The following is a 22,254-nucleotide window of genomic DNA, read 5'->3' on the forward strand; positions in this document are numbered from 1 at the left end:
TTGGTATTAAATACATTTTTTAAATTACATTTCAGTAGCAAATGACTTTTCTCATCAGACTCTCTTGTGGCACAGCTATTTCTTTCTTCATCGTGGTTATAAGTCTTTGGAGAAATCAGTGTATGCATCCCCCGCAGCCTTCATTTCATCCTCTCCCTGGGCCGTGCCATCTGGCAGTGTCGTCTTTCTCTAAGTCTTCAGGTGCCTCTGTTGGCCTGAAAAACCTTCTGAAAGCAGGTTGAGTTCACCACGTCTTAAGAGACATCCTCTCTAGGACAAAAGCACCTTCACAGCTTCCCGAAGGCGCTCGGAGGCTTCCCAGCCCATGGTGCAGCATCAGAGGTGGCTTCCTGGCTCGAGAAAGGGTGAATGAATCCCCACCAGCAAGGCTGCAACTCTTTGAAGCAGATAGTTCGCAGCAATCAAGAGCTCAATCTGCTGAAGAAGTTATGGAACTTTTGTTATCTCTGTACGACTTGGCTTGTCTAGTGTGGGACACACAACTTCTGGGTTAGCGTTCACATCTCTGATTACATGCAGCACTAAGGTTTTTCTGTTTTGTTTTTAATCTGGGTTGTGCAGTGGGACCAGCCAATGGTAAACCCATCTCAGCGAAATGCCGTCTGTTATGAGTTAGGAGGAAAACTGTTTTACTTATGCTTGCAACATGCAAATTGCAGATGCCGTGCCAGTGACACTCTACCAGTGTAGTGAAACTGCACATGGGGGAAAATGTCCTTCCCTTCAAGAACAGCCTTTGTGTTCCCTTCTCCTGTGAGAGGGGGACTGTGAACACCACCAGAGGCAGAGCATGGGGCAGGGGTGTACCTGCAGCAATCACACCATGTTCTGCAAGCAGCTTTTTCTAATAAGCCTCCAAGAGCAGCAGTAAAATCTCTGTTGCTATCAGCGCAGCTGGGCGAATAACATTGCCTTTGCGCTCACTGACAAAAGCCAGGAAATTCAAATTCCTGTAAGACGGCTCTGGTGGGGACAGAAGGAGGTCCCCAGTACCCACTGGAAGCCAAAATCTTCAACATGGCTGCTTTGCATCCATGCTGCAGTTCTGTATCCTCTGGTTGAAGCTGGGAGCCCTCATGGGGATCTGGAGAGACTCTGGGAACCGAGAGATGTGGAAGAGTAATGTAACCTCCCGGCTGCCCACTTCTCTCTTTTCATAGAAAAGCATCTGGGGAAATCACTACTACTACCTCTCTTTATGCTCCTGCTCCCTTCTTGTGGGACATTATGCTTTTTGTGGCTTTTGGTCTTTTGAAGTTAAGTTTGTTATACAGTCTTGGTGAGTGCTTTGTGGCTTGTGGCGTGTGTAGGCGAAGAAAAAGGACAGGGCTGTGCCGACGGCAGTTTGGTCTCTGTCGGTAGAACCGGCTGTTAAAATCAAAGCCAGTTTCCTAAACCATCTTTAAAAACCACTCCAGCAAGCTCTGCTCCCTGCTGCTTGGTGCCCCTGTCTTCTCAAAGCCACACCACCCATGCTTGTTTTGGCAGATCGCTTGCTCTTCTCCTCCTTTGCCTACTGAAGTCGTAACTCCAAAGCCTCCACCCATGGTCCCATGCCTCGCACCAGTTTCTGCTGGTCTGACAGCACGGCCAGCAAGAGAACGGGGCTGGGAAAGGTCTGCAGACCTTTCTGGGCTGAATACCTGTGGTGTGGGACAGGACTGACTGGCCGACCCTGAAGCGCATGTGTTAACAACATACAGCACTGCAGCCAGCATTAATGATTTGCGGACAGGCCGTAGTATTTCAACTAACCAGATTAATACCTCATCTGGTACACAAATTCTGTGTAGCAGTACAAGTTGCACGCTGTCCCCAGAAGACCATAACAACTGCTCTAAAGCCATTATCATCTAACTAGCAAATAAATATTTGGGCACGCAGGCTCAATTGAAAATGTGGATTATTTCCTGAGAGGCTGCAATGACTCCTCTAGGTAAACACTAGCTCAGGGCCCTCTCTATAAAGCAGATTTTTGACCTGGTGGACCTTGGCTGGCAGGCAGGCACGTGTGCCTGGGCAGTGAGCCGGCGGGCTGGGCTTCGCTGGGAAGACAGCAAGCCCCAGGCCGGGAGCAACGTCTTCTTTCATCAAATAACGTGTCTTCCCCTTCCCACCCTGTCCCTCACTTCTTTTCCATTTCTCTTCAGAGGAAACAAAGGTAATTTTCCAAGCAAGGAACTAATGACATGAGTATTTAAAAAGCTTGAAAAAAAAAGGGGTTTGGGTTTAAAATTAGAGTTTGTCAAATGAAGCTTTAAGAAATACCGTGTTGGGGCTCCTTTTCCAGGCATGTTAAAATGGGAGGACTTTTGCTTTTACATTTACGGGTTATCTTTTAGCAGACAACTAACTTCTCCTTCCCCGCTTGCAGGACACCTCCAGGTCAGCTCTGAAAGGCTCTTTCCCTGTGCTCTGACTTTTTTAGTTGAGTTGCTCCAAAGCACATTTCCACGGCTGAGGGAAAAGTTCCAGAAATAGGTTAAGCATTACACTCCCATTAAAAAGATGGATTTGGTATTGAAGTTAGGGAACCAGATAAGCTCAGAGGAATATGAGCAAGATACGGAGCTCTGCCTCCCTTAGCGGTCAGCTCGCTCAGTGAGGGGTTTGGTGACTCCTACCCTAATCCCCGCAGACTGTCTGGTGACTACACTGACATCAGCTGGCTTCAGTCCACGGTGCTGGAAGGTGTCCGTATTGTAGGATTCCTCACCAAAACAGTCTCCTTTGTTCTGAAATACCACTTTAAGTTGAGATCAGAGTCCATGGCAAATGGCTAAACACTGTGCTTGTTTCCATCTGTCCTTGGGGAGAGGCATCTTCATGCCAAAAACACAAAGGAAAAATGGAACCCCAAAAACTGAAGAAGGGTTTGTTTTTTTTTTGGGACAGGTGACATTCAGAGATGCTGAATATTCTGCATGGTCAGCACAAATTGGATTTGCAATTCTGAAAATCAAGGTTCTTGATTTGTGTCACTAAACACTGAGATTCAGGGCTTCACTTTAAAAAGAGGTTTCAAAGATACCCAGAAAAGCACGAGCCTATTTTAGGTAATGTTAAGTCCCAACTGCTCTTCTGTGGTTTTCAAAATCTTTCCCACTCTCCCCAAATTTGAAAACATTGTCTTCAAGTGCTGTCAAGCTAGAGCTCCTCAGTAATGCTAAAATTCACTTGAAAGAATGCATTTAAAAATGAATACGCTCAAAGATTATGCATGGATTCATATGCATGGATTCAAAGACATTGTCTCATAGGCAACAACTGCAGCATATTGAATCTCATACTGAGGAATCATTTCACAGTGCTTTACTGTATGTTTTAGTCCTATCTCTTTGCATCTTTATCAGAAGCCCATATATGTCATCATTCATCTCTCTCCTTGAAACAACAGAATTACAGAATTTGCTTGCTGAAAAGTGTTGAGGTAAAGTTTTTTTTTTTTTTAAGTGATCCCTCTAGCTCTAGGAGAAGGGACCTGCACGGGGATTTGCCCTTTGAGGAAGGTGAAGAGTGCAGATGGAGTTCAAAATCATCTGGATTTGAGCTTTTTCTCATTCTCTGCGGGCCTGTGAAGGCACAAGAAATCTGGTGAATTAATCTGCCATGGAGGGGAAGGCTTTGCCACAGACACCAGATACACAATTGTGCTCAGGATGTTTTTTATTATGAGAACTTACACTCTGCAGGGAAGGGGAAACGGGGGGGAGGAGGACTTTGAACAGAGACAAGCACCAGCTCCCGTGAAAAAATTAAAGTCTTTGCAAATATCCCCTGCATCCCCGCATGGAAAGGGTTCTTGGGGAGATTTTTAAAAAATCAACAGCGAGAGTCTCTTCTCCCCAGCAGTATTTCTTGATGATGACAGAGCCCCTCTTTCCCTTCCCCCCTCGCTATCAGCTGGCTAATCTGCCTGCACATTCTGACACACAGCTGCGAGAGATGAAAACTGTACTGTTGATAGATGAAACTTTGGATAAGATTACATGGTTTTGAATATCTTGATGACATATTTGTCTGAAAAGTCTTTTAGAGGACAGCCTAATATAAATGCACGGAAATGTTTCTAATGACTAGCATTTGTCTACGTACTTGGTTTGGAAGATTAACATTCACGTGTTCTTCGACTGTCATTTGCATTTGTATGTGGAGGCAAACTTTTCAATAATCACTTCTTCATGCCGAGAAGAGTTAACAATTTATTCAAAATACACAAGGCCAAATTAGTCCCTTCTGTAAGGCTGGGAGCTTTGGTGGAGTTGCACCAGCGGTGGGTTTGGCTTCGCTGTGCTCTGCAGCAGCCGCGGCTACATGCCCGGGAGACGGCGTGCACTGACCTTGCCTGTGGTAATGACGAAAGTCCCCCCGTTAGAAAGACAGAGCACACCACAAAGCGAAAAGGGAGGGGGGGGGAACCCAACCACCCAAGGTCAGGACAATTGCATCTTTCATCTCTTTTGCTGTGCTGAACCCTGGGTTGTTTTCTATTTTGCACTGATAAATGAATGCAATAAGACTTATTGTAGTGGTTTTATTCTTATTGTCACAACAGCCAGTAGCGTGGCTGGACCTCCAGAGTCTCATTTTTCAGCAGGGGGGAGGGCAGAGAGCACCTTATTTTGACAAGTATTGCCGCTACCAGTAAGAGTATGGCACCTGGATGTTTTTGAATTCGGCCCTGGCCTAAAGCCTTCTGAATTTGGGGATTTTTAGGTGCCTCAATTGCTTTAGACAATTGGCCTTCAAGAACTTTTGAAGAAAAGAAGCTTCCATTCCTAAAATACGGAAGTGCTTCTGGAAACGTGGCCTCAATCAGGTCACAGGGAGGATGTGTCTGTATTCATTCACCTCAGTTTTGTCTTGATACAACAAGTATTGATGGAGGAACTTCCTTACCGAGGGTCAGAAAGGGCTTTGCTGGACCACACATTAACGTGCACCTTTACATCGTCCACTAATCATGCAAAAAATAATGAAGTTTCAGCTATGCTGCAGTAATGTGAAGCCCCTGCCCTCCTCCTTCCTGCAGGCAGCATAAAATGAAGATACTCCTCAAATCTGGCCCCTAGATGATACGTTCCAGATGTCTGGGCTAAAAAAATGTAACTCAACACTATAGAGCGACACTAATGAAATGGTGGGGTGTCCTTTCCAGGGGCATGCAGGGAAGGGGGCTGCGTGGAGCCATACCATTCACAACGCTGGATGGTGCTCAGCACAGCTGGGAGAAGAGGTGGCCTGTGGGAAGGGGAGTTGCAGGGCTGAATATTTTATGAAAAATGGTTGGGGTGAGGAAAGTCAAACACTTGCAGAGACTGGTGGAGCAGTGCATCCCTGAGAGCTTTGGCCAGTTGCTTAAACATAAATGAACCTTTTGATCTGTCTTTCGTGAACTCAAAACCAATTCTGTGAAATCAGCAGGTACCAGCATTTGTACTGATGCTGTGATGCTGTGGTTCTTTGGTTACAGGAGAAGACTCTTGCCTTGGGGTTGCTGGCTGCTGTTCCGAGCTGCCCACAGGCTGTGCAGACCCTTAAGGAGGATGCTGCACCCTCCACTGGCCAGGAAAAGGCAGGAAGGAAACGTCTCAAGACATTCCTCCGCATGGGGAGAATGGTTAGGAGGACCCAACAGGATGCTCATCTGTCCTCTTACTTAACGCACGCTACTGTATCATTTTCCAATCACCTACTCTTACTACTTTGAGACTTCTGGTTATAGATGAGGTATTTTAGCACAGAAGAGTTGTTTAGAGCTAAAGTTTCCTTAATACTTGAAATTATCACAATTACCTGGTTGCTTGCTCTTGAATACTGCACATGCTTCTCAAAAGGCTTCTGGGTTGAGCGTGTCTTTGTCTGGCAGTGTTGTACAATCACAGATACAATTCCATTTTGCTTCCTCTTCACATACAACTGTGTCTCTGTAGACTTGCACTGACACTCTTTCCCCTTTTCGGAATATGTTGACATCTTGATGTCTTCTCCATAGACTCACACTGACACAGTGTTAGGGACTTTGTGATGACACCGCAGCCCACGTTAGTGAATGGTGAAATAGCCCTGTCACAAACTATATTATGAAATATCAAAACTGTTTAAAAATGTAGTTTTCCACAAGAAAAAAAGGGAAAAAAATCCCGAGGGCCTTGAGCTTACCTTGAGGACTGATCTGCTCAGTTATATATGAATATGGATGCGTAAGTAGAGTATTTTAACTTACGACAAATATAAGGAAGGACTTAACGCCTGTACGTTATCAAAATTCACAGTATCCAGGAATTATATTCTTGACTTGTGAACATACCTTAAGATATTAGTCCCATACAGGTAATTTAAAACTGCGGTTGAAATGATATTTGATACTACATGTTTGGGTTTTGGTTTTTTTCTTTATATGAAGCACAATGACCAAATTTGAACTGGAAAAAATCTGGGGGTTTTTTCAGTTACAAATATCATTTATGCTTAAATACAGAATCAAGTATTCTTCCTTTCAGAAATGGTGGCATAAATTACTCCAGTGCACCCAGTTAATTTCTTCTGAAAATTACTCCAGTACACACTATTAATTTCTGCTGAAAATGACTTTGATGCTTGACAGGGTTTTGTCAGAGTTTATTAATGAAGGCCTCACTATGTATGGCAACAATTGGTTTCTCTGTTTCTTTTGACAGTTCTGAGAATCTAAAATAGGTCAGGTGAAGATGGGTGAGATTGCCCAGGCTTTACTTCTTTGCTACTCTTTTTAACCATTGAAGACTGCAACCAGTATAACATAAGACCGAAGAAAATAATAGCTTTAAAAAAGGTGCAGCTGTTAGAGAGGATTTTTCCTATTAATATTTGAGACTGTCATTAGATCTGGGATGAGATAACTTGGACAAATCAACAAGTTAAGACAAATAGTTTTGATTTCTTTGTTTATGGAAAAAAAATCACATTTGCTTAAGAATGTTGGAGAGGTGATTTTGTCTCTTAATCCAAAAAGTGATTAATAGTAGGGCAGGCAGACATGCGATTGGAATTTGACCACACAGGACAGAGTTCATGAGACAATTTCAACCGTAGTTTAAATGCTACATGGTCTAATGAGCCTCAGTACGTAGTTATTTTCTCAAATGTCTGCTTCACAGACACCTCAGATCTGGAATCGGAAAATCCAGCTGTGCTCTTGCTGCTTCTCACAACACAGTGTAATTAGAACGTGCTGATAACTCTGTTGATGCATGAGAGATAAAAATCCATTCTACCCCATGCTGGTGGTAAAAACGTGGTTTCATCAGTAAAGAGAGCAGATATGAATTAAAAACACACAGAAGACGACAGTATCATTTTCACCAACACACTTCTCTGACATCACCAACATCAGCATGTGTCGTACGCTGTTGCTTTTTCCCTCGCATGGCATTCATCTCGGCCGTGAGTCAGGACGCTGCAGAGAATAAAAAGCAGTGTCCACAGCCCTGGGAACCCTCATCTCAAGAAGCCACCTACCCAGTGGCTCCTGCAGCAGAGCTCGTCGTGAAAAGCTCCTGCTGCTCCGAAGTCAAGCCTCTCATGGAGCTAATTTCTCTTGTGCATCCTGGGATGAACTCGTCACACGACTTTTTTATGAGTAGGGGACATGACATTTAGTCAGTTTTTCCATGCTAAGAATTTCATGTTACATATTGTTAAAGATGACTGAAATAGGTTATGTACACATCAAAATGAGTGAACTTTTACCTTCCCTATTGCAAGTTATCCGTGACATCCTTGGAAATCATTGACTTCTCAGCTATTGACATTGTTGGGGGAAGAGGAAAAAGGTTCATCTTGCAAGAAATGCTGACTCAGAGATTTCTCAAGAAAATCTACTTTCTTAGCTGAAGAAGAAAGATTCATTATTTGCTCATCTTGGTGAAATCTAATTGTGATATTTATATTCTGTATTAATTCGATTCAGTAAAGATTCCCGACGTAGGCAAAGAAGCCAATCGTAATAATTTGTTCTGAAGCTTTTATTACTATTGTGTTTTGAATGCAGGTATTAAAACAGCAGTGGAGCAGCAGATGCTATCCCTTGCATATTGCTAAAGATGCCACCTATGCAGTTCCTAAAAGCATGAGCCCTTCTAACGGGAGGAAGCAGCAAAACTCCCATTGACTTCAGCTGGATATAGATTTCATGTAGTAACTATGGGGCAGCGTTACTTGCTGAGGAACAGTTAAAGTAATTTGCAAGGAACAGTTTACAGTAGCTTTGACTTCTCCTTTGTGCTTTGTACTTTACAAAACAGAGTCGCTTTCCATATATAAAAGTGACTGCTTTGCATTAAAAACAAGTTTTCATTTTAAGTTGAGCAAACCTGCTTAAAAAGAGGAGGCAGTTGGTACCAGTATCTGTGACTTAGCGTATATTTTTTCTACACTTTCAAATACTCATTGCAATTCCTACTTATTTTATAGCAATATCACACAATAAACATTGCTTTTCTGATTAAGGGATTGAAGGAGAACTGAATTATAAACAGTATTAATACAAGAGGGAATTTCTATCCTGTGCTCTGTAGGTCTGAGTTTATATGACCTTAAACAATCAGGCTGAAGAAGTCACATCAGCTGCTGTACACATTCCACATTACTGAGGAATTAAATTAAGCAGCTTTAATATCTGTGAAATGGCACAGGCCTGAAAGAGAATCCTTCCAATTTATGGACTTTGTATCTGATTTACTAGTGCATGTCTAGCAATTTCAGAGCCACCAATTGCTTTAAGACCACCTCCAAAGTGTTTTTATCACTTACAGTAAATGTGCTAACATAATGTTTTAATTAAACAGTTAAAGTGCATCAAACAAATTTATTGATGCTGCCAGAAAAAGAAGAAGAAAAAAAGAAGAAATTCTGCTATTTGCAAAATAACCTGATCTACGCACCATGTTGCGACCCTGGTAAGATTGCTCTTAAACATTTCAGCTAGTGTCTATAAATTAACAAAAAGCTTCCCCTCCCCTCGAGTTCCCTCATTTTCCATCCCCAACCTCCAAATTACACTTTGTGCATAAAAACATGGTAAGAGCTTGTTGAAAGCTATTCAGCTATAATATCAAATGGTTGTGAACATCGTATTTATTTTTGCTCCTTGAACACAGGCCTGATATTGAAATGATATAAAAGTCCCAACAGCACTTTATATTGATGTTGGCATTAAAAATGCTTTTTCCGTTAGTGAGAGAGGAGTTCCCCCTTAAAAAAATAAAAGCCAATACCAGGCCTATCAAAACTTTATCATCCTGTTACCACTTGGGCACTGTATTAAATATTCACAACTGAAGCTGGTTTTCATTAAAAATCCTTTTCCCTTCTGCACTGGGGATCACAGACTTGACACGGATCCAGAATTCCTATAACCCTTTAAAAAAGAGCATTACATTGACATCACCTGAAAAGACGCATTCAGATTTCATCCCAGTTCATTCCCAGTGTCATGCTTGCAGAAGTGATGCGGGGTGGCAGGGGCAGAGATCTGCCCTAGGAGCACTGCGGTCCTTCTCACCACCTCCTCTAGTTCTGCCCATCGCTTTCCAAGAAGGTGGACCTCGGGGAACGTGGCACGGCGGTTCAGTGCAGAGAGGCTATTTGCAGAGGGCTAAATTATGATTTATGCTTTATGGCACCAAAACTACAGGCATGTTATTTGTGTACATAATATGGCTTGGGTTTTCCTAGCAAGGGGAAGAGTATTTTGTCTTCCTGAGGAAGCATTCATTTTAGAGACTGATAATCATGGCAGGTTTGCTTTCCCACATATCTTTTCTTACATACATCTGTTGTTGTGTATGAGAGAACAGCTAAATACTGTGGGTGACAATACGAATGGAAAGCACATTTCCGTACCAAAGAGACTTACAGATGCTGGCACCTGGAGATGGGGTTCTAAGCAATTCTTGTTAAGGTCAGTACTGCCTGCTAACAAGCTGATATACAAATGTAAAGTGCATTTCATTTATATTATATTATATTATATTATACTATATTATATCATATTTATTACATATGATCCATAATTCAATTTGCTCTATTTGTTCAAACCCAATAACTATAAACAGCACATGGTTGGAAAGGAAACAAGTGAGGAACCCAATAGCTGTTGGATCTGCCAGGAAACGATAGTCAAGGCAAAATGCCATGGCAGAGCTGAGAACTGGCTATTCCCGGGAGACTAGTCTTACCTTTGTTAAGAGAAAAAAAAAAAAAAAAGAAGAAAGAAAAAGAAGGACAAGTAATTTCATCATTAGGGATCAGAACCCTCATTTTTGCATGTCATTCAATCAGGGGTTACATGAAAGCATCTAACATAAGGCAGGATAACTATTTTAATGGTGGTAATTCAGGGATGTGAGAACCACCGCTAACTCTTCATCCTTTGTCATCTCCTATCACATACTGACTCGCCCTAGCTCTGCTTAGTTGTGCCTCAGAAGACAAATCTACTGCGGGGTGTTACTCTGGCTCATGGTTACTTTGTGGTTCACGTCTATTTTTGTATCTGTTGTCTCCTGCTTTATATTTAGCTCTTTGGGCATTCTAGAATTTAGCATAATGGCGCCCAATCAATGATGTGAGCCACTGAGCAGTAACACAGTGTGAATATGAAGAAATAATAATTGTGGCTTTCAGCATGAAGGTGGAGACATTTTTCTAGAGAAAAGAAATAAAGACCTCAGAAGAAGGGTGCAGCATTTCTCTTCATATCACTTCATCGTGCATGATTTACCATTGTGTTCTAGGGGACTGATTTTCAAAAAGAATGAATTTTGCATTAAATTCTGAGTATGGTTGCTGCAGAAGATAAGATATTTGCCTATTCAGATGATGAGCTGGATGCATAAGTGATCACATCAATGGGTAATATGCACATTCAGTCATGAGAAAAAATTTGCATGCCCTGTAAAGACCTAAAAGTTGAACATCTGGCCTTTTCTGTGGCACCTCAATTTCGTATCAGTGTCTTCTCTTCTTTCAAAGGTCTATTCCTAAAACCGTCAGATCATCACAGTCTTGATACAACATTCACTGCACACTGTTCATAAACGAGCCAAGCTCAGCTGTGGTGGGAATGACTTTAATTGTTCTGCATTACAGATGTTATGCTAACCACAAAGTCCTTGAGTCGCACATGACCGGACACGCGTGAAAGGAAAGCGGGTGCTGTTCTTCTGCCATGCCAGAGGGACTTGGGACAGTCTGGGTTTTGTCCTAATGGAAAAGCTTTATTAAACTGCTACGGCATATGCTTTACACAGGATTGATAGCCAAAGACAACTCTCTCCTTCTAACCAGCTTTTATATTTTCCAGAAATATATAGTTAATTGTCAGTGTGAACTGTGAGGAAAGAATACCTAAAATGAGGTAAAATTAAGTACCAGGTACCATCCCTTTCCTCTTAGTTTTGTCCTGCAGCCTGCTCACCTAACTGATGTCCCATCCCTCAGCTTTCGGCTAGGTTTTCTGGTAAGGCCAAGAGCTACACCTGCCCAGGATACTGTATGTTGCGATATTATTTTTCTATCCTATTAATTTGGAAGCATGGTGATGAAAATTGATCCTAGCCAGATCACCAGGCACTTCTCTTGTGTCTTTTTACTACTACCTGGCTGTTGATGCTGAAGTGCATTGATATGCTACAAGTGTTCCCTCCTAAAACAAGTCTCCCACATCTCGTTGTCTTTATTTTTGTAATTTTGCCCTTGCCCCAACCACTCCAAGCCTCTGAAGAAGTTTGGATTTGGACTTTGCAGCTCCGGTTGTGAGTCATAGCAATATTCTCACACATCCCAGTATATTAGTTAGGGGACTTGCAAACCAGAGGAAGGACAGAGAGTTATTAGTTGAAATTCCCAAATGAAGGGCCAAATGCTGAAAAAATTTCTCTGCTTTTATTTGCCCTCAACTGAGACAAAATTCTTGTATAGCATCAATAAATAGTTATCTGCTAACTAATAAAAGATAGTTTTCTGCTAAGTTGTAGTCATCAGACTTGCAGTCTGGGTGGCAATGTTAGGGGGTTTAGACTCCCGGCCTGGGTTTGCAGGACTACCATTCAGGGAATTAAATCATGTTAGGCTTGAACTACATTTTTATGTTTTACATTATAAAGAAGCTACTGCTCCTGATGGGAAGCCCTGCTTCTAATCCTGCCAGCTGCCATCCGAGTCTAAAGGAGGATGATTGTCTCCAAACCTGGGTATTGTTAAAAGCAGGTGATAGGGAAGATAACGAGGGGGGTTATGAGTCATTCCTGCTTATGCAGACTCTTTACATGCTTGTACTTCTGACCCCAAGATCAAGTTCCAGATAGCGAAGTATGTAAAGTTTAGTTATCTTTCAGAGAAGCCACAAGAAGCCTAAAACTGAACTTCTTTTTTTCCATGAGGAAATCCTGCAGCAGCCTGACTCTGCTGCGGTAACTGCAGCTTTGCAGCACCTTTGCTGCAAATCGCCGTCACAGGAATTCACCCTGACTTTCTGGCTAGCAGTCAGAATGAAATTTCTACACAGACAGAAAAATCCTCTCTGAAGAAGGGTGCTCCGGGAAAATGAAAGGCCAGACCCGCAGGAACTGTCACCTCCGCTGATCTAACAACAGTTTGCCCAGCTGAGGCTTGGTGTGAAATGTTTACTCATCTGCCTTAGCCCTGGAAAACGAAAAGGAGGTTAAAAATTAATCTCTGCAGCTGGCAACTGCTGGAGTGAGTTGACATGGTGGTGCAATTTTTTTTCCAGTACCAGGAATGTTATGTAGCAGTGGAGTGACCAGACATCAGGCTTCACATGTGGTAGCTTGACCCATACGACTCAAGGCACTACGTGAGCTTTGTGGAGTTAAGTGCACCTTTTTGCACTGACCTGCTTAATTCTGGTGATACGAAGGTGTTGGTATCCCGATTCTTCACTGTGACAGTGCCCATCCGGCTACAGTCAGCCTTGCCTTCCCAGCTGTACTTGCAGAATAATGTGGCATGGTGGATACCTTTCCCTTAAATTTGCGAGGGTAGACTTACTAATAGCAGGTGATTTGAGGAGTCTGGAGAACTATCGAAACCTTATGGTGTATCACCTCTCCTATTAGTGGCTCCTAGCGCTTGATTTTGGATCATCACTTGCAAAAGGACATAGCCAAGTGCTGCTGGAATCAGCTTTAGGCTGAACCTTGAATTTCAGGCAGATAAAAAAATAAATCCCTGTTAGAAGAGACTGCAGGGGATGGAATCTAAACCTGCTGGGGCTAAACTAACACCAGAAAGTGCTAGCCTGCCACTACACGAGGCCAGGCTCTAAGTAGTTTGGTAGTTACCTTAACAGCTATAAAAGGTGTAAATCTGTAGAGGGGACAGAAAGAATAAAGAGAGAAACTGCCCTACCTGTCTCCTACTCCACAGGGAATAACGCAAGCTACATTCACAGTAACTGATCCGAGTAAATGCTCTAAAGGGAGAGAAAAAAGCTGTGACTGAAATCTCTGTACAAATTACAGGGAGACAAGTCTGTATCTCCAGCTCGCTCGCTCTCAGTTCAATTCCTGTGCTGTGCAAATAAATAAGACCCACCATTGCTAAAGACCTTTAAGCCCCTTTGTACCACATATTAAATATGGAACTGAACAACTTCAGGCATGGAAAGACCCCTCCAGCAGCATCACGAGGTTATTACTGTTTCCCCAGAACAATAAATGCAGTGAGTGTGTGATAGGTGTGTATTGTCTTAAAAAAACATCTCAGGCTTTACAGTAAGAAGAGGCAACAGACCACCTTCTTTCTGTCACGAGTTTGAGTAGTTGTAGAAATGTGCTCGCACCTTGTGTGGATGACTCCTGGGGCAGGGGCAATAGTTTTTTTGCTTTTCACAAGCCAAGCTGGTCTGGAGAGCAGAGGAGAATAAAGCTGAAATCGGTAGTAACGTTTCAGATGCTCATAGCATATCACGTGTGGCCATTAGGGCAGGATTAAACAAACATAATTAGAGAAATTCCTTCTGAAAGATGGTTCTGCAAAGGGATTCAAGTGCATACCTATTCTGCACCCTGCTTGAAGTACTAATGCTGCTCCACCGCTAGAAGCAAATGCCTTTTGAAGGCAGTTCAGAGCCACCGTGCAGTCGCTTAGCTTTATAGTTTGCTAGCTGCGTGTCATCTTTGAAGGCTGGGAAATTGCAGTGGCAGTACCGTGATTCCCAGCCGAGTGAAGCAGACACTTGACACATTTCATCCCTTGCAATTAAGGGAGAAAAGCAGAATCGGAGGAAAATTCAAGCAGCATTTTAGCAACAGACCACTCCCTTATCAAGATGAAGTACAAGCATCACCCACAGATATATGCAGGACTGATGCTAAGCACAGACAGTAATAAATGCATGTGAACTTTGCATGAGAAAGCCTCACACTTAGAAGACTTCATTTATTGCTCTTAGTCATTTACACACATCCTTCTAAAGCAAGGAAGCTCAAACGTAATCAAACCCTGCGTGCAAATTACCAAGTCAAATGCTGTTGTTCTGTTCTGTTCTCTTTTAATATCAGAGCGCAAACCTCCCAGTGCAAAAATACAATCTTGTGATAAAATGACTAATACATGACTAAAGCCATTTTCCATTGTGCAGGCATAGCTCTGGGGATCATTTGTTTTTCATGGTAGATCCCTCAGACAGTGAATTCCTCTGGTGGTTGGGATTATATTAATGACCAGGACTGTTAGTCACCTCAAGGGAGCTGAAATAGGATGCCACTCCGGTTGCCGTTATTAATTCCAACTACAGGTGTGAAAATTAATTTCATGGGTATTTTTATCATTTCCTTTTAGTTAAGGATTAGAGTTTCCAAATGACCCAGACTCCGGATGGAGACAAATCTGAATCAGGTCTGCCCAGCGCTCCCGTAACAGTGACCTAATTCTGATGGCGAAGGAGGGGAAAAAAATGAGATATAAGATTTTCCACCCCTTGCTTGGTGAAGACAATTAATGACACTGAAAGATCTCAGATGTCATCATGACATACACTTCTTTGCACCAAGACTCTGTAAAGCAATCCAGCAAATTGCAGGTTGTTTTCATTTCTGTGGAAGAATAACACATTTGCCAATAGCAGGAGAAAAAAAAAGGAGAAGTTAAATATATCAAACCAAATCAAATGTAGCTGATTAGAACGCTACAGTTTCCATGTGCTGGCACCAGTGCTGTTTTCACATAGATTTTCTGACAGATGCTGCTCTGTCTCCATAGTCAAGAAGACAGCTCCAGCAGTCAAGCCTCTGCTGCAGAAATCAAACCTGGCATCGTTAACCATAGGTGGAGTTGGGCTCTTGAATTGGGGCAATGGAAGGGGAAAGGCTGGAGAGGAGCTAGCTCACCTTGGCCGGAGAGGACAGGAGATGTAATCAGCTGGAGCCATTATGGAGGAGCAGGCTGGGAAGGGGGAAACATCATATCCCCCCCCCCCCCATTTCTGCCCACGATTAAGCCTCAACTCCTGCCAGTTCAACTGGTGAAGGTGTTGGCTCCAAACCTGTCCTATATTCATTGACACCTCCTCCTGCCAGAGCTCGATGAGTAATGCTCAGAAGATAAGCAGGTTAGGCCAGATTCAGTCAGATAATTAAAGGTTAGAGGTAACGTAAGATCCTTATGTGCTCTCATACGTACAGCTCATCTGGGGTTTTGATTTATAATTCGTTGCGCTCATAGCCACCCTTATTCCTACAGCCCTCCTCATGTGTGAGGCACCTTTGTCGTGTGAGCAAGCGCTCTACCCCCTCCAGAGATGGACAGAGCGTAGCAGAGGTCCTGCCCAAGGGGCGCAGGGCTCGGAGCTCCCTTCTCATCTGTGCCGCAGCCATCGGCCCCCCCATGTCTCTAAGTCTCTTTCCTTATTGCTGCCCTGCAAAGCCTTTTCGACCTGATCTCTCTCTCCTTGCACCTCCCCTAGCCGTTCCTCTCTGCGCCCCCCGAGCGCACGGCGGGGGGAAAAGCTGCTGCTTGGAATTGGCTTCGCTTTGCAGTGACCCTCCTCGCGCAGAGGGCTGCGAGAGCTGGGGAGGGCTTGACGCCAGCCCTCCTTGGTTGTAATGAACCTTTTTAGGTCACCTAAGCCAAGAACCTTGTGTTGCTAAAGACCCCATGCATTACTTGAAGCAGTTAGCGTATTTTACTGTTTACACTGAATAAGCCCAGCGCATGGCGCTCAGCCCATCGCACGCAGCGCAGTTTATCACCAGAAATTAATGAGTCTGTGCCATCTCTCACTTCAAGACATTAAATCACAGATTTGTTTAAAATTTACTGAAGTTCATAACTTTTAATAAAGACCGTCTTCAACCTTCACAGTTCCACATCAAAACATCACATCAGAATCATGCCCTCCTCACCACTTACTGACAATTGACCTTAGGAAAGAGATGGCTTATAAAATTCACTTATTTTTTCATGCTGCCACTGCAACTCTTCCTTACTGTTGAAACAATTTAATGCAGAGCAGAGGGAAAAAAGCAGCAATGATTTTTCTGAGCTAGAATAGATACAAATGCAGTGTGCATATCACAGGACATTGTCAGGACAGCTCAGATACATAACATTAATGTAACTAACTGCTTTATTGTCTGCCCTTAACTAATATTAGTTTTTTGCTTTTGGAGAGTTTTCAGGTTAATTAGCGCACAAGTTTTTACCAGGTTCTCTATTTACCCACTTCAGCTAATTTCAGAGAAAAGACGTTATATAACTGAACATGATCATCCGAGTTATAAATGATAAATTCCACCATAAAGCTTGATAAAAATCTTTATTGCAATTTCAGGTTTTATTTCTTTTAGATAAATAGATTTTTTTTTAACATCAAAATGTCTTCATTGATTTTTACATTTAGGCAAAGCCATTCATGAAAATTAGTAAACTAGGACGTGCATCATGAAACAAGCACAGTACAAATCTCGTGACACCAACCTTTAACCATGTCTTGAGTCACCTGCAGCTTTCTAGTTGCACCTCTGTGCTGCCTTCCCTTCAGATAGAGCAATTGTTTCTGGATCATACAAAGTTATTCGGAGTATTTCTAGCATTTTATGAACGTTATAAGCAAGCAATGAAAATATTCTGATCGCTAAAAACCAGCCACTTTTCATTCAGACTCAGGGTACGCAGAGCAAACTCACGCGCTCAGGTGTAGCACCGATGCTGCATCTTCTGTATAGGGACTGTCAGGCACTTCCAGGGGAATAAAACAGAAGCAGCTGCTAAAACCTTGCAATTCCTCGAGCTAAAACACAAGCCCACTCGGATGCTACACAAAAGCAAGCAAGATGTGTGTTTAAGCCTGCCTTTTCAGACTACTTTTTTTTTTCTAGCAATAGAAACTTTATATACAAATGAATAGAGCTTGTATATTTAGGGTCTGTGCAGATTGGCCAACTAGGAGGCTGCATAGGAAAACAGATTCTTTTTTCCTCTCCTTTTGCACAGTCCTCAAATGTGGCAAGTCTGGTTGATTCTGTAACACTAATGCAAAACTGGAAAGTGAAGAGAGAGGAGAAGCAAGTTTCATTAACAGAGAGAACTCTACATAAAATATACTGGAGCTGATGGAGGAAAGGAAGAGACAGCCAAGATGTTCAGCTGCAAGTGGAGTCCAATTTGATGCTCAGTGTGAGTTTAAAGGGAAGATTTTCTCAGCCTTAAAATAAAAGAGCAGTATCAGACGCGTATGGGGCAGAAAACTGTCATCACAGAAATGGATTGTACCAGGCTGGGGAAAAGCGAGAGTGGCAAAAGCAGCTCATTTTGCTGTGCTACATTTAGAGATGTGCTCATTTGAATGCTCCCAGGAGGACTTGCTTTATGCGTCCAGACAAAATACACAGGCATCCTAGCACGCAGTATCACGCTGATAAAACTCGAGCATAAAGGACATCCACCGCAAGTTAACTGGGAATTTTGCCTTTGAATTTTGGGGAGCAGACCTGATTTCCTGCCAGCGGATCCGCTGATGTCTTTCGTTTCTTGTAGCGCCAGCCCTTTGACATAAGCAAATTGCTAACATCAAGGACCTGATCCTGCTTCCGCTGAAATCAATGCAAGTTTTGTCATTGGTTTCAATGGGATCAGGGATTCAATCCTGCAGTCCTGGAAGTCAATAGGGTTGGGGTTTTTTTCTACATAAGTAAGGCTGCATTAATACTGCAGAATGGGCCTAAATTATATAGATTATTTGGATTTAAAGCCAAGCATAAAAACAGGATTAGGGGAAAGAGAGAAATGTTTGAGAAATTGAGTTTTGAGCAGCATACATTCATGGTGTGCACTGCGTCAGCGGGAACTCAGCCGGAGTGAAGGCTGCAGTGGCAAAGCCTCAGTTAGCCAAGTCCATCGGAAAGTATTGGGGGGAAAAGAGAGGAGAGAAGAATTCACCGTGGAGATCCTTTGTCATCTGCTCCTTCTAAAGGAAACCTTCGAGTCACTCATTCTTTATTAAAAACAAACAAAATATTGACAGAAGAAATTATCGTCACATATAAACACATAGTAATTGATTCTGCTTCTTTGCTGCTGCTTCTTTTCCCTCTTTTCTGATACAGGGCTGTGCTGTGTTTCTGTAACACTACTGGCAAATCAGAATTTATTGTACATATGTTTGTGTTCCACTTAATAAAAATATACCTATATTTTCAGATAAACTTTGTTAGTAATTCATGAGGTAAGTGACTATTTATGCTAATAAGGGAGAAAATATTCTCAAGCATAATGCATTACATAAATTTGAATGCAAAATGTTCAATTATGAAGTAAATACAGGTAATGCAAATAGTAAGTTACATCCAATAAAAATATATAAAGAATGTGTCTTCAAAGAGAGAGAGGCTTTTATTTGCATCTATGAATTGTTTAAAGAGAAAAGAATTAATAAATACTGAATTACTCTTATGATGATTTAGCTCATAATTCACCAATCCACAACGACTCCCAGTAATCAGACTGTTGTTTCATACCCTCCAATATAAGGCAGGACTGTTTCCTCAGCAATTTTATCCCTACCAGATTATCTCGTCTGATTCTATTAATTCTCTCCCATAAATCTGCTAACAGTGATATGTGATTTACTTACCCTGTTAACTGATCTGAAGACTGTTAAAAGGATTTATCTAGCACTGCACCTAGGAGCAGTTTATGCCTTATCACTCTGTTACTCTGAAGAAGTCTTTCTGAAATCAATTTGGCTGGTTTCGTAGTTAAATTCAGCGGACACTGTTTAGTTCTGCACCATAAAATAAGACACTAGATAAACAAAAGGAGCAGTAACTGTACTTAATGTGTTGGTCTTGATATGTGTTTAAGTTATAACAAATTACACTCGGAGTCCATATAACTCATAACCTGCACGTTCGCTTCTGCTAAATCTTCTGTGTTAGATACACACACACGCAAGCTCCAGCAATGGAAGGTCTTGCATATGTTGCTGGCATGCTCGTCCCCGTGCAGGGCGATCCGAGCGTATTTGGAGTTAATGTTTCACGTCCCCCCCGCGCAATTTGTCAGAAAACTCTCCCGCAATAAATACACATTAGTTTGAAGGCTTATGAACCAGGTCAGCAGCAAACTGGGAGCAAGCAGGGCTCCACGTTAACGTCGTCGAACAGAGATGCTTAAAAATAAACCGGAGCGAGAGGCTACGAGAGGGACGCTGGAGTTTTCCCTCTGCCTGGCTCAGGGCAGGATTGTAACAAACAGTGCTGGGAAAAGGGAGCAGTCTGGGGGAATTGGCCTGCGATAATTGTGGAAAAACTGAAGACTGAATAGCTCTAATTGAAATGAAAGTGTGTGATTGTTATGGAAGAAACACTGTTAATAGAGGACTGTAAATGTTTAGACACCCATTGTGAATAGCCAAATAATAAAGAAAAATACTCCTAAAATGAGAATTATATAGCGTAGGGAGGAGAATGTTGCTTCTGAAGGTTATCCAAAAATTGCTAATAATCTTTTTTTCTCTGCTGCGCTGAACAGTAGAGGCATTTTGGTGCAGCAGTTCTGTGTAATAATCACACAAGAACAATATTGTCCAACTAATAATTTTACTCGCTGTTCTGGTAGGTCAGAGCTTCAATTTAATTTGCAGCACTTGCTTACATTGGTATCAATTAAGAGATGGTCCCCATTAGCTCACACAATTTCATACTCTTTGTCTCGAGTTCAGAGTTTACTCAGGAAATTTACTCGTTTGCAAATGTAACACTTTGAATCCTCACGTCCAAACAAACTGTTTTATGGGGCTGGAGCCACATTTCCACAGCCATCTATCAAACGGGCAAGTGAAATACTACGATTGTACATTCTGAAAAGCAATAACCTTTTCATTTAAAAATATTAGCACACATTTTATGTCTCTCATAGGTGAGCATGTTAAGTGATATACAGTACCGCATTCATCTTGCTCAGGGAAAAAACAAATACAGGGGATTGGACTGTCCTGGGGGGGATTTATGCTGTGAGCCTGGAAGTTTTGTTGATTCCAACGACGTGAAGAAATAGGAAAGCCAGCCCGAGTAGTTAAGTTGTATTAACTTTGTCATGAATCGCAATCTGTAAGATAAAGCTAGCAGATGTCCACGGCTCTGTGTGTGCGTGTGTGTTTCGGGACCGTGCAGAACTACATTTTAATGTTGTTAGCGATGTCGGTAGCGTTTTTTAGCTTTATAGAATTGCCTCTGTGATCATCTCTAGATGTAGTTATCTGCCTAAATTTGCAGTGTGCCCTCCCTTTTTTAGCTGCCAAGAACAGTACATGCTGTATGACTTTCAGATGTTAGTACTGGCACTCACACTGATAATGGCATAGTCAGAAGATGTTATCCATTCGTATATCCACTAGCCAAGTACTATTTCCTAAGCAGAGATTCTTTGGCTATTGCAAATGATGATTTTCACAGTCGGTGAAAAATTACCCAGAGACTTGCCCGCACCTACAAAGTAATACCCTCTGCGCAGTTATAAATAGCAAACTCCGAGGGGGAAGGGATCGGGCAAGGGGAGAAGGGAGGATTTGAAGTACAATGTTCAAGAAGCTGGTTTAATATATGACCAAGTGTCAGAAGTCAGGTTTCTGAGAATTACTTTTCAGATAAACAACTTTATAGCACTGCACTTAATCTTACTTACTAGAGACATCTCATTTATCACGGAATTACAAGTAACTTTAATTCTATCGATATTCCCATAAAGCCCGCTCGGAAAATCGAGCCTGGCAGCCCCGTAGGCTGCGGGTTTCCCCGGCCCGCGGCGGGGGGCCCCGGGTGCAACCGGGCCGGGCCGAGCCGAGCCGCGCCGCGACCGGGCGGGGACCGCGGCTGCTGCGGGGGCGGCCACCGCCCCGACGGCGGGGCCCGGCCCGGCCTGGCCTGGCTCCCGCGGCTCCGCACCGGCCGGGGACCGCCTCGGCACTGACCTTTCGACGAGAGATGGCGCTGTCGAGGTTTAAACCGAGCCGATCCGCCGCTCCGCGTCCTGCCCGCTCGCCGCTTCCACGGCACCCCCCCGGCCCCGGCCCCATCCCCCTCCCGGGGGGCGGGGGGGGTAAGGAAAGGAAGGCTAAAGTAAATACAATTAGTTCTAAATGTATTAAATTAATTAGTCCGGGCCAGCAGGCCAAGTGCGGCGGGGGCGGGCACGGGGCTTGCAAACTTGCGGGGCTTTCGCACCTCTTGGCGGGCTGGGGGGATGGAGGGACCGATGCCCCGTCCCCGTAAAAAAATAACAGATAAATGACAGGGGCGCTGCGGGGGGAGCGGAGCGGAGCGAGTGACCCGGCACCGGCCCGGGGGAAGGGCCGGCCCGGCGGCAGGTATCCGCGCCTGGCACGGCGGAGCCCCGCGCTACGAGCGGCCCCGGAGGCGGCGCCGCGCTGCCGGGTCCCTGCCGGGTCCCCGCCGGGGCGCTGCGCCCGGCCGCCCGGCGCTCCCCCTCCTCCCGGGCCGGCCGGAGCTCCCCCGCGCCCTCAGGTGCCCGCACCGCCCGCCCGGGCGGGGGCAGCTCCCGGGCACCCCGCCCCGGGGCAGGGCGCTCGCCCGAAGGCGCGCACGGCCGCGGGGAGCGCGGCGGCCGGGGCCGTCCCGACGCGACGGCGGAGCGGAACGGAGCGGAGCGGAGCGGAGCGGGAGGAGCGGCCCCCGCCGCGGCCCCGTCCCGCACCCGCTTACCCGGTGA

General features: G+C 43.8%; 1 protein-coding gene across 1 annotated transcript in view; it reads left to right on the plus strand.

Moving 5' to 3' along the window:
- The first annotated feature begins 21,731 nt into the window (after positions 1 to 21,731).
- MAF (MAF bZIP transcription factor) overlaps positions 21,732 to 22,254 on the plus strand; it is a 190,103-nt gene continuing 189,580 nt past the window's right edge. Inside the window, exon 1 of the mRNA XM_054840350.1 lies at positions 21,732 to 22,250. The gene's annotated coding sequence lies outside the window, so the exon portion shown is untranslated. The remainder of the gene's footprint in view (positions 22,251 to 22,254) is intronic.

Source organism: Grus americana, chromosome 13 (assembly GCF_028858705.1).
Source record: "Grus americana isolate bGruAme1 chromosome 13, bGruAme1.mat, whole genome shotgun sequence".
Classification (NCBI taxonomy): Eukaryota; Metazoa; Chordata; class Aves; order Gruiformes; family Gruidae; genus Grus; species Grus americana.